This window comes from Crinia signifera, chromosome 2, assembly GCF_055691185.1.
Source record: "Crinia signifera chromosome 2, ASM5569118v1, whole genome shotgun sequence".
NCBI lineage: Eukaryota > Metazoa > Chordata > Amphibia > Anura > Myobatrachidae > Crinia > Crinia signifera.
The window spans coordinates 324,204,491-324,222,056 of NC_139218.1; the positions used below are offsets into that span (position 1 = coordinate 324,204,491).

General features: G+C 44.6%; 1 protein-coding gene across 1 annotated transcript in view; it reads left to right on the top strand.

Moving 5' to 3' along the window:
• Window positions 1-4,304: 4,304 nt before the first annotated feature.
• The window catches only part of LOC146057708 (retinol dehydrogenase 7-like), a 31,208-nt gene continuing 17,946 nt past the window's right edge, over window positions 4,305-17,566 (top strand). Inside the window, exon 1 of the mRNA XM_083169300.1 lies at window positions 4,305-4,400. The gene's annotated coding sequence lies outside the window, so the exon portion shown is untranslated. The remainder of the gene's footprint in view (window positions 4,401-17,566) is intronic.

The following is a 17,566-nucleotide window of genomic DNA, read 5'->3' on the forward strand; positions in this document are numbered from 1 at the left end:
CTCCAGGAGACGCACTGGCTAGATGATACCCGCAATACACTCCGTGCTCCCTGGATTGGGGAATGCATATCTGCACCATATAGTAATAAATCTAGGGGGGTGGCAATTTTATTTCACAAAAATTTACAGTATTCAGTACAAAGAAAATTTCTAGACCCGGAGGGTAGATTCATATTGCTAGACATCCTGGTTGATGATACTACCTATACTCTCTTGAACGTATATGCACCAAATGTCTCACAACATTCTTTCTTTGCAGCCGTCCTAGAGAAACTCATATCTTGGGGAGGTCGGAAGCTAATAATTGGAGGTGACTTCAACCTGGTCGTCGATCCATCCATGGACAGATCTGGGGTATGTAATACTCAAGCTGGCTCCTCTACGAATCTCCTCTCCTCCTTCTGCTCCCAACTTGACATAATAGACCCATGGCGCATTCACAACCCCACAGTAAAGGACTATTCCTTCTTCTCTCACCCTCACTCATCACACTCCCGCATTGACTACTTTTTCACCTCCCCAAGTATTCTTCCCAAAATATCTCAGACAACCATTACCAACATTGTGATTTCAGACCACGCCCCAATAACTATGACCTTACAGCTTTCCCTACCTCAAATTTTCTCTAGATGCTGGCGGTTCCCAGCATACCTCCGCCATTCCCACGATTTCTTATTACACCTAAGGCATATGTGGCAGCTGTACTCTGCTGACAACGAAGCCCAAAACCCTAATACGCCTTTGTTCTGGGGGGCCTCTAAGGCTGTTCTTAGAGGTCACATCATGTCCTACATCCATTCAAAAAAAAAGAAATTCCAGACTAGCCTGCAGGATCTAAGCAATACACTCACCTCGGCTTACAGGAACTACAAGCGACATGATACCGTCTCTAACAAAGAGATATACCTCTCTGCCAAACAAATATATGATACTTTTCTCACTGAACATGCTCAGACATCTTATGGTTTCCAACGGAATAAGTTCCACAGATGGGGCAATAAATCGGGCAAACTTTTGGCCAATTTGGCTAAAGGACAAAGGCCCCGAACGTGGGTCAATGTGATAAACACTACAATAGCTAAGATAACCGATCCCTCCCTAATATGCTCGGAATTCATGGCGTTCTATAAAACCCTCTACACTAAAGGTCCGGATAATGCACAGGCAGGCCTATCCTTCCTGGAGAAAGCCCAACTACCTACCCTATCCCAGGAGGATAGAGACCTATTAGATAGCCCATTTACTGAACAGGAGGTTAAAGACACCATTAAATCCCTACCCAATAATAAAAGTCCTGGCCCAGATGGATTTGGAGCGGAGTACTACAAGATGCTAAGCGATGAGCTAACCCCGACCCTTACCAATCTTTACAACCACATTCTCCACTCCAGAGAAATGCCCCTCCGCTTTAACGAAGCCAAAATCATAGTACTTGCGAAGCCTGGCAAAGACCCCTCACTAGTTAGCTCCTACAGACCCATTTCACTCCTCAACCAGGATTTTAAAATCCTGACTAAGTTGATGGCCAACCGACTCCAGACATGCCTCTCTAGTCTGATTTCACCCGCGCAACTTGGCTTCATCAAAAGTAGGCAATCAGTGCAGGGAGTTAGAGCCGCTATTGCCGCCATAACACATTCCCGCATTCAGAAAAAACTCACAAACATTCTTATTAATTTAGATGCAGAAAAAGCATTTGACAAAATAGCCTGGTCGCACTTGGATAGAGTTCTGCACTTCCAACACTTTGGTCCAACTTTCTGCAACCTTATAAGCACCCTCTATGATACACCCACGGCACAAGTAACAGTCAATAATGTCACCTCCCTACCGTTCATTTTGGAGAGAGGCACTAGGCAGGGATGCCCCCTGTCCCCTCTTCTCTTTAACCTAGCTTTAGAGCCCCTTATACGTTACATTCTACTACTCCCTGGATTTAAGGGAATACAGATTGGCAATAGGGAACTCCGCATTACCGCATTTGCGGATGATGTCCTATTGTTCATCTCCGAACCTCATCACACTGTCCCCTTACTCATAAAGAACATAAATGAATTTTCAACTTTTGCAGGCTTTTCGGTAAACTTTGAAAAAACAGAGGCACTTGCTATACACAGCCAGGCGAGACTGGATTGGACCACTCCATTCCCCTTCCGATGGACTAACTCTTATATCACCTACCTGGGCATTCAATTACCCGCTAACCCTATCCATCTTTACTCTAACAACTTACAACCGATCATACGCAAAATTAAAACGGAGCTCAGTCTCTGGAACACCCTACCACTCAACTTTCTAGGTAGATGTAATTTAATTAAGATGGCCAGTTTCCCTAAACTGCTGTATGTGCTTCAAATGACCCCACTCTTAGTCTCTAAATCAGACCTCACCGCCCTCAACTCTGCAATTACTAGATTCATCTGGAATAACAAAAGACCCAGGATTAGCGCCAAAAAACTCTCTCAAACAACATTTAAAGGGGGAGTAAACCTACCAGACATTAGACAGTATAACGTGGCTTGTCTTCTCCGTTTTGCCATGGACTGGATTAGGGACACAAATATATATACAGACGTGGCCTTAGAATCCCAATTATGTACCCCCCTTTCTCTTAGTTATTTTTTGCATGCTACTCCTTCCACCCTAAAAATCCCTCACTCAGATAATATCTTGTTACGCTCTACTGCCCAAGCTTGGAGGCTGTCTAGGAAATCTCTTGGTCTCCAATTTCAACATTCCCTCTTCCTCCCGTTAGTTGGCAATTTAGATTTTCAACGGGGAACCGCTGCACTACCTTTCACTGCTTGGCGCTCACACGGTATTTTGAATATCCACAACCTCCTGCACTCTAATACACCACTCTCATTTGATGAAGCGAAGGAAAAATTTAACATTAGCCCTACCCATGGTTTTTTCTATGCCCAAGCTGTTCATTATATAAAGACAATACTACCTAAATTACAGGATGCCGATTATATCAACCCCATGGACTCGCTCATACGTATAGGCTCCTACTCAACGTCTTTATTTATTCACGAATCCGAGTCGAAATAGATCCCGAGACTGAATTACCACAAATCGACAGATGGGCTTCCCAAATCGCTTCCATTTCCTCCGAACAGATAGTTGAAACCTTTAGTGCATCTCTGAGGCTTATTCCGGCAAGTTCCTACCAGGAAATGACATATAAAATGTTCCACCGAGCATACCTATCCCCCAAAAGGAGACATTTAATGGGTATATCTGATACTGCAGGTTGCACAAAGTGTCTTGCCACAGAGGCCGATATAATGCACTGCTTTTGGGAATGCCCTCCTATTCGACAATTCTGGTCCGACCTACACATATATGGCACCACAGTCCTGGGCATCCCATTTAGCTGCACGGCTCCTTGGGCAATCTTCGGCTACCTAGCAGACCAATCGGGCATACCCAAAAATGAAAAAAAATTAGTAATGATCCTGTCAGCCGTAGGCCGTAAAGCAATCCTGCAACAATGGATCCATGATGTAGGACCCACTCTACCCATGGCTACCTCCCGTTTAATCTTTTTGTTTACAATGGATTGGCTTGAGACCTCCCAGTGCAAAGAAACCTTAACACCTGCTTTGTTTCGATGCTGGAATAAATTTATCCAGACCTTACCCCCTGCAACTAAACTTGCTCTAAGGCAATGTTTCCAATCTACAAGCTGGTACTCCTATCAACTCCTTGGCAATAAAGACCCTATTCCCATATAAGACTACTTAAATTCCTCTACTCTACGACTCTGATACTTCCCCCCCCCTCCCCCCCTTCCTTCTTTTCCTCCCTTCACTCTCTTTCCCTCTTCTTACTCGAGCCTCTCCTATGGATGGATTGCCCCATGGATGGATCGGCGGCCTTGGGAACCGGGTAGGCAGCAATGGTTCGTTTTATTAAAGTTGCTTATATTGTTTTGTCCTCTGTTTTGGACAAAAAGTAGTATGGCTATACACACACGTCTCTCTAGGTAATACAAAGATTGTGACAAATTATTGTTATAATGTTATATGGTATACGCATAAACTAAACCTGTTGTGTACCGCACAACCAGCATCTTTTAAGATAGATCATCGCTGTAGAGGTGTGTGTGTGTTGCCCTTATGATTCGAGCTGTTATATTAAGTTAGAAAAAAGTTACTTGAAGCTTCTCATTGTCTTAGACCAGTGCAAGACATACATGTACAATTTATTGTTTGATCACTTGTGCATTATATATGTGGACACTTTTATTGTATACTGTCTCATTACTTAAGCTTCAATAAAATATATATTGAAAAAAAAACAAGTGCAGCACTTTATGCAGCATTTGCCTACTTGGGTTACATATTATCAGCTTTGACCACTTCCACTGAACACAGACTACTTCCAGACAGAAGGTATAGTATTGATATTACGTTTTCCCACTATAGAAGCAGAAAGGGTTTTTTAGCGGGCAGGGAACACATACACACATAGGACCTGTTTCATAGTGTACATAAATAAAAAGATAATGGGGCAGATGTATTAAGCCTGGAGAAGATATAAACTGGAGATAAAGTGGAGATAACTTGGAAGAGTTAACACACCAGCCAATCAGCTGTGTTTGAAATATGACAGTTGGGATCCGATTGGCTGGTGCGTTATCTCCTTCCAATTTATCTCCAGTTTATCTCTTCACCAGGCTTAATACATCTGCCCCAATGTAACTTTGTATCTGTCAAAAACCATGTTTCCATGCAAGGGAAGCAAATATACAAATAGTATATGCTTTTGTGCAGCATAAATACTGGCTGTATACATATATAAAGGTGCATACATGCGGTGTGATATTGGCTATGTATGATTTTGACTATGCAATTTCCCTTAAACTCCCAGGAGCCCAGAACCACACAATCGGTCTATATTTACTTGATATTTTGTCTACGGACAATTTTAACTATACTAGAACACTAGACTGTTTACATTATAGGTATTGTAAGACAGTGGCAGGGAAAGTCATAGACGGCAGGTACCTTTCCCCTAGAATCCTGTCTTATGGCATATAGACTGCAGGCTGTTTCAATCTGTGTGGTAAGCTCCGGCTTACAAAGGGTGTTCTGTCCTGGGCTGGTAATCAGGAGAGCATCTGATTCTTTAAAAAGGAGCCAGCCCTCTCCATAAGTGTCTCTCTCTCTCTCCCTGGGTGTTGGAGGCAGTAAGCTGCTGCTAGAGAGAGACAAGGCTGTAAGTACTGCGTTACTTGATCTATATCTGCTGTGTGTGTCCAGTGTCACATAGGGCCTTATTTTGGTTCATTCTTTCTGACAAAATCCTTCTTAGATGGGCAAAACCATGTGCCCTGCAGGTGGGGCAGGTGTTACTTGTGCAGAGAGAATTAGATTTGGGTGGGTTTTTACTTCAAAGTGAGATCTATATTGCAGTGTAAAAATAAAGCAGTCAGTATTTTCCCTGCACAGAAACAAAATTACTCACCCAAATCTAATTCTCTCTGCACATGTTACATCTGCCCTTCCCTGCAGTGCACATGGTTTTGTCCATCTAAGAAGGATTTTGTCAGAAAGAATGAACCAAAATAAGGCCCATAGTGTGGCCCTGGTATAGAGAAGGACGTTTATTCTGTTTAGTTAGAGCTCAGACAAGCAGGTTTTATTTTTCTGTTTTGCCTGAAGTGTAAAGGCTGATTTTTTTTAGTTTCTTGCTCTGAGTGCTGCAATAAACTCAGGCAAGCCCTGTTTTGGACCCAAGCCGTGATGTCACTGTCTAAGTCTGTGCCAAATCCTCACCTGTGCCTACCTGTTTGACGCTAAAACCCCACATATGGTGGAGAATGCGAGCAAGCATCTCACTTAAAGAGACATACATCGAACTATAGGACTTTTGCTACAGCAAGCTGGAAGTTGTTGCTAAAGGCAACCAGCCAAAAGTGAGTGTCTGGAGTGCGCTAAAACTTGTATGTCCTGGCTGAAGGCTGCTGTAACACTGCAACAGGAGACTGTTAACATGGAGGACCTTTTAAAACACTTGGTGCAGGCAAATGAGCTGCAGCGGCAGGCCAACGCACATCAGCAAAAGGTGCATGAGGAGGCCATGCGTGCCCAGGCTGAAAGCAATGTTTTGCTGCTTGAATCCAACAGACAAGCCTTAAAGGAACAGCAGCAAACTAATCTGCAATTACAAGAGCAAATACAGAATGTGGCTAAGAGTGTGGCGCAGAGTGTGCAAACACCCCAACCCTTGCTTCCAACCACCCGGGCTGCAGTACAGAAATCTCTGCAAAAGATGACTCTCACGGATGATGTAGAGGCCTATCTTGCGGTGTTTGAACGTGTAGCAGAGCGTGAACAGTTACCCGTGGATCAATGGGCAGGTGTGGTAGCACCTTTTCTAACTGGAGAACCACAAAAGGCGTATTTTGATCTGAGTGAGCAGGATGCTAAGGTCTACGCGAAACTCAAGGGAGAGATCCTTGCTAGCTTAGGCATAAACATGAGTGTGCGTGCCCGGAAGGTGCATAACTGGACTTTTTCTGAACAGTTACCTGCGCGGTCCCAAATGTATGACCTGGTCCACCTGGTAAGGAAGTGGCTACAGCCAGAGGAGTCTACACCAGCGCAGATCGTGGAGAGAGTCGTGCTGGACAAGTATCTTTGTTCCTTACCTCCAAAGGTTCAGCGCTGGGTCGGTCAGGGCGACCCTAATGATGCCGAGGGGCTTATCAACTTGGTTGAGAGGTACAGAGCTACTGAAAATCTAATCCAAGAAGTGCCTCCTGGACATTCCACCCTCAAGAACAGCAAATCGGCCGGATCATCTGGTAAGACTGTTCCGTTTACTAGAAGGGTGAATAATGTTGTAAAGGGAGGTGGCCTAGATGGGGAACAAACAGTGGAGAGGCGTTCCCAAGGGACAGTAGGGTCCAAACCTGGGTCGCAAAAAGACTGGGGCCGCATACAGTGTTGGCGTTGTCATGGACCTGGGCATATTGCTGCCAATTGCCCCCTTACTTCTGAGCCAATGAAGTGTGATACAGCCAGGCGAAGCTCTTTATATGCACGTTCTGTTTTCTCTGCTGAGACTGTGTCAGAAACTGGACAGCAAATATGTCATGTAAAGGTGGATGGTTATCCCGGGAGTGCTCTACTGGACTCTGGGAGTTTAATTACTCTCATCCATGCCAGCTTGGTAGACCCTGGGACACTAACAGGACGTTACATAGGGGTCTTGTGCATACATGGGGACACCAAGGAGTATCCCACAGCTTTAGTCCAGCTAAAGAGTACTTGTGGAACTGTCTCCCATGAAGTGGGCATGGTAGAGACCCTGATGCATAGTGTGATCCTGGGAAGAGACTTCCCATTGTTCTGGGACTTGTGGAAACAGAATGTACACTGCACTAGAAATGCTGTTAATAATGAGGATGTGTGCCCTGTGATTAGCCCTGAGCCTTTTGATCAGGATACTGAGGTTCAAACGGTAGGGGTGACCACTATTGAATCTGACAGTTTTCCCCTAGCTGTTCTTGCAGGTGAAGCTGAGGAGCAGGAAGAAGCGTGTGACATGCCTGAGCTAGAGATGTCACGTGATAATTTTGGGACTGCTCAACTTAGAGATCCCACCTTTTTAAGAGCTAGGGAAAACCTAAAGTCATAAATGGTGAGCCCCAATACCCCAATGCTGACAAAGAGTTCCCATATATGGCCATTAACCAGGATCTACTGTATCGGGTAGATAAAATCCGTGGGGAGATAGTTGAGCAGCTGGCGGTGCCCTGGCCATACCGTAGAATGGTCTTAGACCTTGCTCACAAACACGCGATGGGAGGACACTTCGGTACTGAAAAGACCACACAACGCGTGTTGCAACGGTTTTACTGGCACGGGGTTCACCGCGCAGTAGAAGACTACTGCAAGTCCTGCCCTGACTGTCAGCTGAGGGCTCCCATGACACATTTTAGAAGTCCCCTGGTTCCGTTACCTATTATTGAAGTGCCCTTTGACAGGATTGCAATGGACCTGGTCGGCCCTATGGTAAAATCCTCAAGGGGATTTCAGTATATTCTCGTGGTGTTGGATTACGCCACTCGTTACCCTGAGGCTATTCCTTTGCGGAATACCTCTTCAAAGTCCATAGCAAAAGAGCTCTTCAACATGTTTACCCGTACCGGCATACCCAAAGAGATCCTTACCGATCAAGGAACCCCCTTCATGTCTAAAGTCACGAAAGAGTTGTGTAAACTATTGAAAATTAAGCATCTACGTACATCAGTGTATCACCCAAAAACTGACGGTCTTGTTGAAAGGTTTAATAAAACATTAAAGGGGATGTTGAAGAGGGTAGTGAGCAAAGATGGGAAGGACTGGGTCTTCTGCCTTATTTGATGTTTGCGGTCCGCGAGGTGCCCCAGTCATCCACAGGTTTTTCCCCTTTTGAGCTAGTGTATGGCAGACATCCTCGTGGACTGCTTGATATAGCAAAGGAAACTTGGGAACAGGAGACTACACCCTACAAGAGTGTCATTGAGCATATTTCTCTTATGCAAGACAGAATTGCTGCGGTCATGCCTATAGTCAGGGAACACTTAGAGCAGTCCCAAGAAGCACAACGTTGAGTGTATAACAGGTCAGCCAGGGTAAGAAGCTTTAAACCAGGTGACCGCGTGTTGGTATTAGTACCCACCGTAGAAAGCAAATTTCTTGCTAAGTGGCAAGGGCCTTATGAGATCATCATAAGACGGCAGCATAGCCAACTGACAGGTCTTAAGCTGGGGGGCACAGCACTAAAAAACTCTGATCATGTGCGGAATCTTGGTGTTGTCCTGGATAATGGCCTGACACTTAAACATCAGGTGTCAGCCACAATCAAATCCTCATTCTTTCATCTGAGAAACATAGCCAGAATCAAGCATTTAATTCCCTCAGAAGACCTTCCTAAAGTCATACATGCATTTACATCATCACGACTAGACTACTGCAATGCTCTCTACCTGGGTCTTCCAGCAAAAGAATTGCACCGCTTGCAGCTGGTACAAAATGCAGCCGCCAGACTATTAACTAACCAGCCCCGCTCCTGCCACATAACTCCCATTCTCTACGCCCTTCACTGGCTACCTGTAAAATGGCGAATCGTTTTCAAGATTGGCTTACTCACTTTCAAGGCCCTACATGACCAGGTCCCAAGGTACCTGCAACAGCTGCTGATCCCTTACTGTCCTACTCGATTACTACGATCCACTGAAGAAGGACTACTAACAGTACCCAGAATCTCCCTGAATTCATCTGGGGGTCGAGCTTTCAACTTTGCTGCTCCAACTCTGTGGAACTCTCTTCCTCGCACAGTGCGAGAAGCGCCCACTATAGAATCCTTTAAAAATAGACTAAAGACATACTTATTTACTCAAGCATTTCACTGACATCTACTGTTAAGCTTGTTTTGTATTTCGAGCTGTAAAGACAATGTGTGAAGCACTTTGAGTCCTATTGGGAGAAAAGTGCTATATAAATATCATTATTATTATTATTATTATCATCGAAAAAGTGGGAAGTGTAAATTATAAAGTGTATCAACCAGGTAAACGGAAGCCAGAACAGTTGTACCATGTGAACTTAATTAAACCCTGGAAAGACAGAGAGACTCTGACAGCTGTAAGTGCCCCCTCTAGTGATAGCCCAGAGGTGCGGGTGTCAAAGACCCTTTCCAAATCCCAGAAGCAGGAAACTAAAGAGTTAGTACAAAGGAATTATGATGTATTCTCAGAACTTCCAGGGCGCACCACAGCCATAAAACATGACATTGTCACCGAACCTGGAGTTCGGGTACGCTTAAAACCCTATAGAGTACCAGAAGCGCGTAGACAGGCCATATCTGGGGAGGTCCAGAAAATGTTAGACCTCGGGGTTATCGAGGAGTCTAAAAGTGAGTGGTCAAGCCCGATTGTGTTAATTCCAAAACCAGATGGCTCATTGCGCTTCTGTAATGACTTCCGGAAGCTGAACGAGGTATCAAAATTTGATGCCTACACAATGCCAAGAGTTGATGAGTTAATTGAAAGACTTGGTCATGCTAGGTATTTCTCTACCCTCGACTTAACTAAAGGTTACTGGCAAGTACCTCTTACCGATAGTGCCAAAGAGAAAACAGCGTTTGTCACCCCCGATGGTCTGTTTCAATATCTCTGTTTGCCTTTTGGGTTGCATGGGGCTCCAGCAACTTTTCAAAGGTTGATGGACATTGTACTTAAACCCCATCGTCAGTATGCCTCGGCATATCTAGATGACATCATCATTTTTAGTGATGACTGGAAGAGTCATTTACCCAAAGTCCAGGCGGTGTTGAATTCCCTCAGAGAGGCGGGGTTGACAGCGAACCCAAAAAAGTGTACTTTAGGCCTCGAGGAGGCACGTTACCTGGGGTATGTTATCGGGAGAGGTATAATAAAGCCGCAAATAAATAAAGTGGAGGCTATCCAAGACTGGCCTCGTCCTTCGACAAAAAAACAAGTCAGGGCTTTTTTGGGAATTCTGGGGTATTACCGTAGGTTCATTCCCCAGTTTGCAACCATGGCAGCGCCCCTAACCGATCTTACCAAAGGAGGTAAGGCAGTTATGGTCAGCTGGAACCCAGAGGCTGAAAGGGCATTCCAAGAATTAAAAGTGGCCCTTTGTAATCAACCAGTCCTGATCACTCCGGATTTTAAAAAAGAGTTTGTCGTACAGACTGATGCTTCTGATGTGGGACTAGGTGCTGTCCTCTCCCAAGAAGTTGGTGGAGAGGAACACCCGGGAACATATTTGAGCAGGAAGCTCACAACTGCGGAGAGAAACTACAGTATAGTTGAGCGGGAGTGCTTAGCAATCAAGTGGGCCCTTGAATCCCTAAAGTACTATCTCTTAGGACGCTCCTTTAGATTAATCACGGACCACTCCCCACTTACATGGATGTACCAAGCCAAAGAGAGAAATGCAAGGGTCACGAGATGGTTTCTCAATTTGCAAAATTTCAAATTTACAGTGGAACACAGAGCAGGAAGGCTTCAGGGTAATGCCGATGCCCTATCCCGAACATACTGCAGGTTGGCAGACCGTGTCCGACCCCATAGGTTCGAACAGAGGGGGAGGGTATGTAAGACAGTGGCAGGGAAAGTCATAGACGGCAGGTACCTTTCCCCTAGAATCCTGTCTTATGGCATATAGACTGCAGGCTGTTTCAATCTGTGTGGTAAGCTCCGGCTTACAAAGGGTGTTCTGTCCTGGGCTGGTAATCAGGAGAGCACCTGATTCTTTAAAAAGGAGCCAGCCCTCTCCATAGGTGTCTCTCTCTCTCTCTCCCTGGTTGTTGGAGGCAGTAAGCTGCTGCTAGAGAGAGACAAGGCTGTAAGTACTGCGTTACTTGATCTATATCTGCTGTGTGTGTCCAGTGTCACATAGTGTGGCCCTGGTATAGAGAGGGACGTTTATTCTGTTTAGTTAGAGCTCAGACGAGCAGGTTTTATTTTTCTGTTTTGCCTGAAGTGTAAAGGCTGATTTTTTTTTTTTTAGTTTCTTGCTCTGAGTGCTGCAATAAACTCAGACAAGCCCTGTTTTGGACCCAAGCCGTGATGTCACTGTCTAAGTCTGTGCCAAATCCTCACCTGTGCCTACCTGTTTGACGCTAAAACCCCACAGTATATTCAAATAGTGTTGGATCCATTCCGACATTCATTTGTCGGAATGGATCCTACATCACCCATTCAATCTGCGAGCAAGCCTGATTATCGGATTTGGCAGCTGCGGCTCACCCGGGACCAGGTGAGCGATGGAATGAGGCGGGATGGCCCCAGGTTAGCTGCTCTTACCTGGCTCGGTGACAGGTTGAGTGAGCGACGGAGAAGATGGCAGACGGCGCCAGGCAAGCCACCTTAATCTGACTTATTTAAAGTCGGATTGAGATTGACGGAAACGTGGCCAAAACCTGTTGGATTTGGCCGCGTTTCTGACAAAAGCAGGTGGATCGGTGGCTATTCCGCCAATCCACCTGGTTTCCAACAGGTCAAAGCATTTTTAAATAAGGGCAGAAAATAACCTGCCCTTATTGAATAGGTCGGAACCCCTTACAGCCTTTTCAAGTCAGAAAATGCTGTCTTTCCGACAAGACAGCAGTTCCAACAGCAATTGAATATACCTAGGGTTAAAATTGGCTTGCCTGCACAGATAATTTTTTCTTTTGATGCTGATCCCACAGGGACACACATCGGCATCGCAAGCTGTATGCACACTGTTCAATTTGTGCTAACTTTTCTTCTGATTTTGACTATAAAGCTCAAATCGCACCGTGTGTTATTCTTAAGGTCCATACGCACTGGGCGATTTTGTTCAGGTGTATGGACAACAATGATGTGGAAAATTGCTGGGCTGAAAACCGCTCAGTGAATACACACAGGGCGATTTTCGCCCTTCTGAGTGATTTTCCCGGTGGAGGATGACTTTCCACAGGAGGACGTTATGGAAAGACGCCCACCCCATCACTCATCTGCTGGTAATACTGCCGCCGGGGAGTCATTGGGGATCGCCGCCTGGAGGAGCGTAGTATAAGTATAAACCACACCACCCTGCTCCCAGTGCTGCCTACTGTATTAGCACGGCGCCGGCTACGCTGACAACGTAGCTTAGCCAACGTTGAAAACGTAGCGTAGCTGGGCACCGTGATAATACACAAGTACCTTTTTTTTTTTTTAAACTGCGTTTGGTCCCTCCTCAAGAACCAACACTGGGCCCAACCAGCCAGCAGGGTAATGCCACAGCCAGGGGGAGACTTTTTATACAAGTCCCCCGGCCAAAGCATTACCCCCCTGACTGGTCAGCATGGGCAGGGATCCTGGGGAAGTGGGGACACCCCCAATAAAGGGGTCCCCCCCTCCAGAATTTTCCTGCCCATGCTGAAGCCCGAGGCTGCTCACGGTGGCCCTGGGCAGTGGCCACCAGGCTGATAAATGTGTAAAACTAGAATAAACGATTGTGTATTGTTGTGGAACTACAAGTCCCAGCAAACCTGCACCGCATGCAGGGACTTGGAAAACCACAAGTCCCAGCATGCAGGGCATTAAAGGGCCCGCAGGGACATGTAGTTCCACAACAGTACAAATAGTGAAAAAATACACACACACACACACATATGGGCAGTAAGAATTTATTACACACATAGCCCATTCAAACAATACTCAACTCTATGTTGACACAAAGAATCGGTCCCCTTGTCCAGTAGAATCCATGTGGGGTTCCTGTTGAAAAAAAACATACTCACAGCCAGCTTCAGTGCTTCTCTGGAATGCTGTAGACAAAAGACGGACTTGTGTTTACATGTGTGGCTCCAGCACACAGACCAGGAGTTAACCCCTTCCTGACAGAGCTAGTTTTTGCGTTCCTGACAGAGCCATTTTTTTCAAATCTGACATGTCTCACTTAAGTGGGGATAACTTTTTTTTGCTTTTACTTATCCCAGTGGTTTTGAGATTGTTTTTTCGTGACACATTGTACTTCAAATTAGTGGTAAATTTGGGTCGATACAGTCTGTGTTTTTTTGTGAAAAATACCAAAATATCGTGAAAAAATGGAAAATTTAGCGATTTGCAAAATGTTAAATTTTCTGCTTGTGAGACAAATAATCTTACCACTCAAAATAGTGAATAACTAACATAGACCATATGTCTACTTTATGTTGACATCATTATTTCAACTTCCTTTTAATTTTTTGGGACACTAGGAGGCTTACAATATGAATAGCAAATTCTCAAATTTTCAAGAAAATTTCAAACACTGATTTTTTTAGGGACCAGTTCAGTTCTGATGTGACTTTGAGGGACTTGTATGTGAGACACCCCCATAAATGATGCCATTTCAAAAACTGCACCCCTCACAGTATTCAAAACAGCATTTTGGAAGTTTGTTAACCCTTTAGGTGTTTCACAGGAATTAAAACAAAGTGTAGGTGAAATTTCAAAATTTCTTTTTTTTTGCAGATTTGCAATTTTAATACATTTTTCTAAGGAACACAGTACATTTTACTAGAGAAATGTGACTAAAAATTGATTCCCCCAATTCTTTTGTTTTCATAAATATCCTATATGTGGCCCTAGTGTGCACGGTGACCAAACCACAGGCTTCATAATAGAAGGAGCACCTACTTGATTTTGGAGCCTCCTTTTTATGAGATTATTTTTTAGGCACCATGTAGGTTTCTAGGCACCATAACATGCTAAAAGTTAGGAACCCCCCCACAAGTGACCCCATTTTGCAAACTACACCCCTCAGGGAATTCAGCTAGGGGTATAGTGTACATTTCAAACCCGCAGGGGTTTCACCAATTGTGGTACAACTGGGCAGTGAAAATGAAAAATTATTTTTTTTACACAAAAATGCAGTTCTGGCTCCAAATTTGTCATTTTCAGAAGGTATGAAGGAGACAAAGCACCCCAAAATCTGTGCCCCAATTTCTCCCGAGTACAGCAATGCCTCACATGTGACCAAAAAATACCAGTTGGGTGCATGGCAGGACTCAAAAGGGAAGGAGTGATTTTTGGATTTTGCAGCTCAGATTCTGGTGGAATTTTGGTGGGTGCTATGTCGCATTAGCAAGACCCCCCAAGCACCAATACAGTGGAACCCCCCCACAAGTCACCCCATTTTGCAAACTACACCCCTCAGGGAATTCATCTAGGGGTATAGTGTACATTTCAAACCCCCAGGGGTTTCACCAATTTTGATACAAGTGGGCAGTGAAAATGAAAAATTACATTTTTTTACACAAAAATGCAGTTCTGGCTCAAAATTTTTCATTTTCAGAAGGTATGAAGGAGAAAAAGCACCCCAAAATCTGTGCCCCAATTTCTCCCGAGTACGGCAATGCCTCACATGTGACCAAAAAATACCAGTTGGGTGCATGGCAGGACTCAGAAGGGAAGGAGTGATTTTTGGATTTTGCAGCACAGATTCTGGTGGAATGAATGGTGGGTGCTATGTTGCACCAATACAGTGGAACCCCCCCACAAGTCACCCCATTTTGCAAAGTACACCCCTCAGGGAATTCATCTAGGGGTATAGTGTACATTTCAAACCCCCAGGGGTTTCACCAATTTTGATACAAGTGGGCAGTGAAAATGAAAAATTACATTTTTTTACACAAAAATGCAGTTCTGGCTCACAATTTTTCATTTTCAGAAGGTATGAAGGAGAAAAAGCACCCCAAAATATGTGCCCCAATTTCTTCCGAGTACGGCAATGCCTCACATGTGACCAAAAAATACCAGTTGGGTGCATGGCAGGACTCAGAACGGAAGGAGTGATTTTTGGATTTTGCGGCTCAGATTCTGGTGGAATTTTGGTGGGTGCTATGTCGCATTAGCAAGACCCCCCAAGCACCAATACAGTGGAACCCCCCCACAAGTCACCCCATTTTGAAAACTACACCCCTCAGGGAATTCATCTAGGGGTATAGTGTACATTTCAAACCCCCAGGGGTTTCACCAATTTTGATACAAGTGGGCAGTGAAAATGAAAAATTACATTTTTTTACACAAAAATGCAGTTCTGGCTCAAAATTTTTCATTTTCAGAAGGTATGAAGGAGAAAAAGCACCCCAAAATCTGTGCCCCAATATCTCCCGAGTACGGCAATGCCTCACATGTGACCAAAAAATACCAGTTGGGTGCATGGCAGGACTCAGAACGGAAGGAGTGATTTTTGGATTTTGCAGCACACATTCTGGTGGAATGAATGGTGGGTGCTATGTTGCACCAATACAGTGGAACCCCCCCACAAGTCACCCCATTTTGCAAAGTACACCCCTCAGGGAATTCATCTAGGGGTATAGTGTACATTTCAAACCCCCAGGGGTTTCACCAATTTTGATACAAGTGGGCAGTGAAAATGAAAAATTACATTTTTTTACACAAAAATGCAGTTCTGGCTCACAATTTTTCATTTTCAGAAGGTATGAAGGAGAAAAAGCACCCCAAAATATGTGCCCCAATTTCTTCCGAGTACGGCAATGCCTCACATGTGACCAAAAAATACCAGTTGGGTGCATGGCAGGACTCAGAACGGAAGGAGTGATTTTTGGATTTTGTGGCTCAGATTCTGGTGGAATTTTGGTGGGTGCTATGTCGCATTAGCAAGACCCCCCAAGCACCAATACAGTGGAACCCCCCCACAAGTCACCCCATTTTGCAAACTACACCCCTCAGGGAATTCATCTAGGGGTATAGTGTACATTTCAAACCCCCAGGGGTTTCACCAATTTTGATACAAGTGGGCAGTGAACATGAAAAATTACATTTTTTACACAAAAATGCAGTTCTGGCTCAAAATTTTTCATTTTCAGAAGATATGAAGGAGAAAAAGCACCCCAAAATCTGTGCCCCAATTTCTCCCGAGTACGGCAATGCCTCACATGTGACCAAAAAATACCAGTTGGGTGCATGGCAGGACTCAAAAGGGAAGGAGTGATTTTTGGATTTTGCAGCTCAGATTCTGGTGGAATTTTGGTGGGTGCTATGTCGCATTAGCAAGACCCCCCAAGCACCAATACAGTAGAACCCCCCCACAAGTGACCCCATTTTGCAAACTACACCCCTCAGGGAATTCATCTAGGGGTATAGTGTACATTTAAAACCCCCAGGGGTTTCACCAATTTTGATACAAGTGGGCAGTGAAAAAGAAAAATTACATTTTTTACACAAAAATGCAGTTCTGGCTCAAAATTTTTCATTTTCAGAAGGTATGAAGGAGAAAAAGCACCCCAAAATCTGTGCCCCAATTTCTCCCGAGTACGGCAATGCCTCACATGTGACCAAAAAATACCAGTTGGGTGCATGGCAGGACTCAAAAGGGAAGGAGTGATTTTTGGATTTTGCAGCTCAGATTCTGGTGGAATTTTGGTGGGTGCTATGTCGCATTAGCAAGACCCCCCAAGCACCAATACAGTAGAACCCCCCCACAAGTGACCCCATTTTGCAAACTACACCCCTCAGGGAATTCATCTAGGGGTATAGTGTACATTTAAAACCCCCAGGGGTTTCACCAATTTTGATACAAGTGGGCAGTGAAAAAGAAAAATTACATTTTTTACACAAAAATGCAGTTCTGGCTCAAAATTTTTCATTTTCAGAAGGTATGAAGGAGAAAAAGCACCCCAAAATCTGTGCCCCAATTTCTCCCGAGTACGGCAATGCCTCACATGTGACCAAAAAATACCAGTTGGGTGCATGGCAGGACTCAGAAGGGAAGGAGTGATTTTTGGATTTTGCAGCACAGATTCTGGTGGAATGAATGGTGGGTGCTATGTTGCACCAATACAGTGGAACCCCCCCACAAGTCACCCCATTTTGCAAACTACACCCCTCAGGGAATTCATCTAGGGGTATAGTGTACATTTCAAACCCCCAGGGGTTTCACCAATTTTGATACAAGTGGGCAGTGAAAATGAAAAATTACATTTTTTTACACAAAAATGCAGTTCTGGCTCAAAATATTTCATTTTCACAAGGAATGAAGGAGACAAAGCACCCCAAAATCTGTGCCCCAATTTCTCCCGA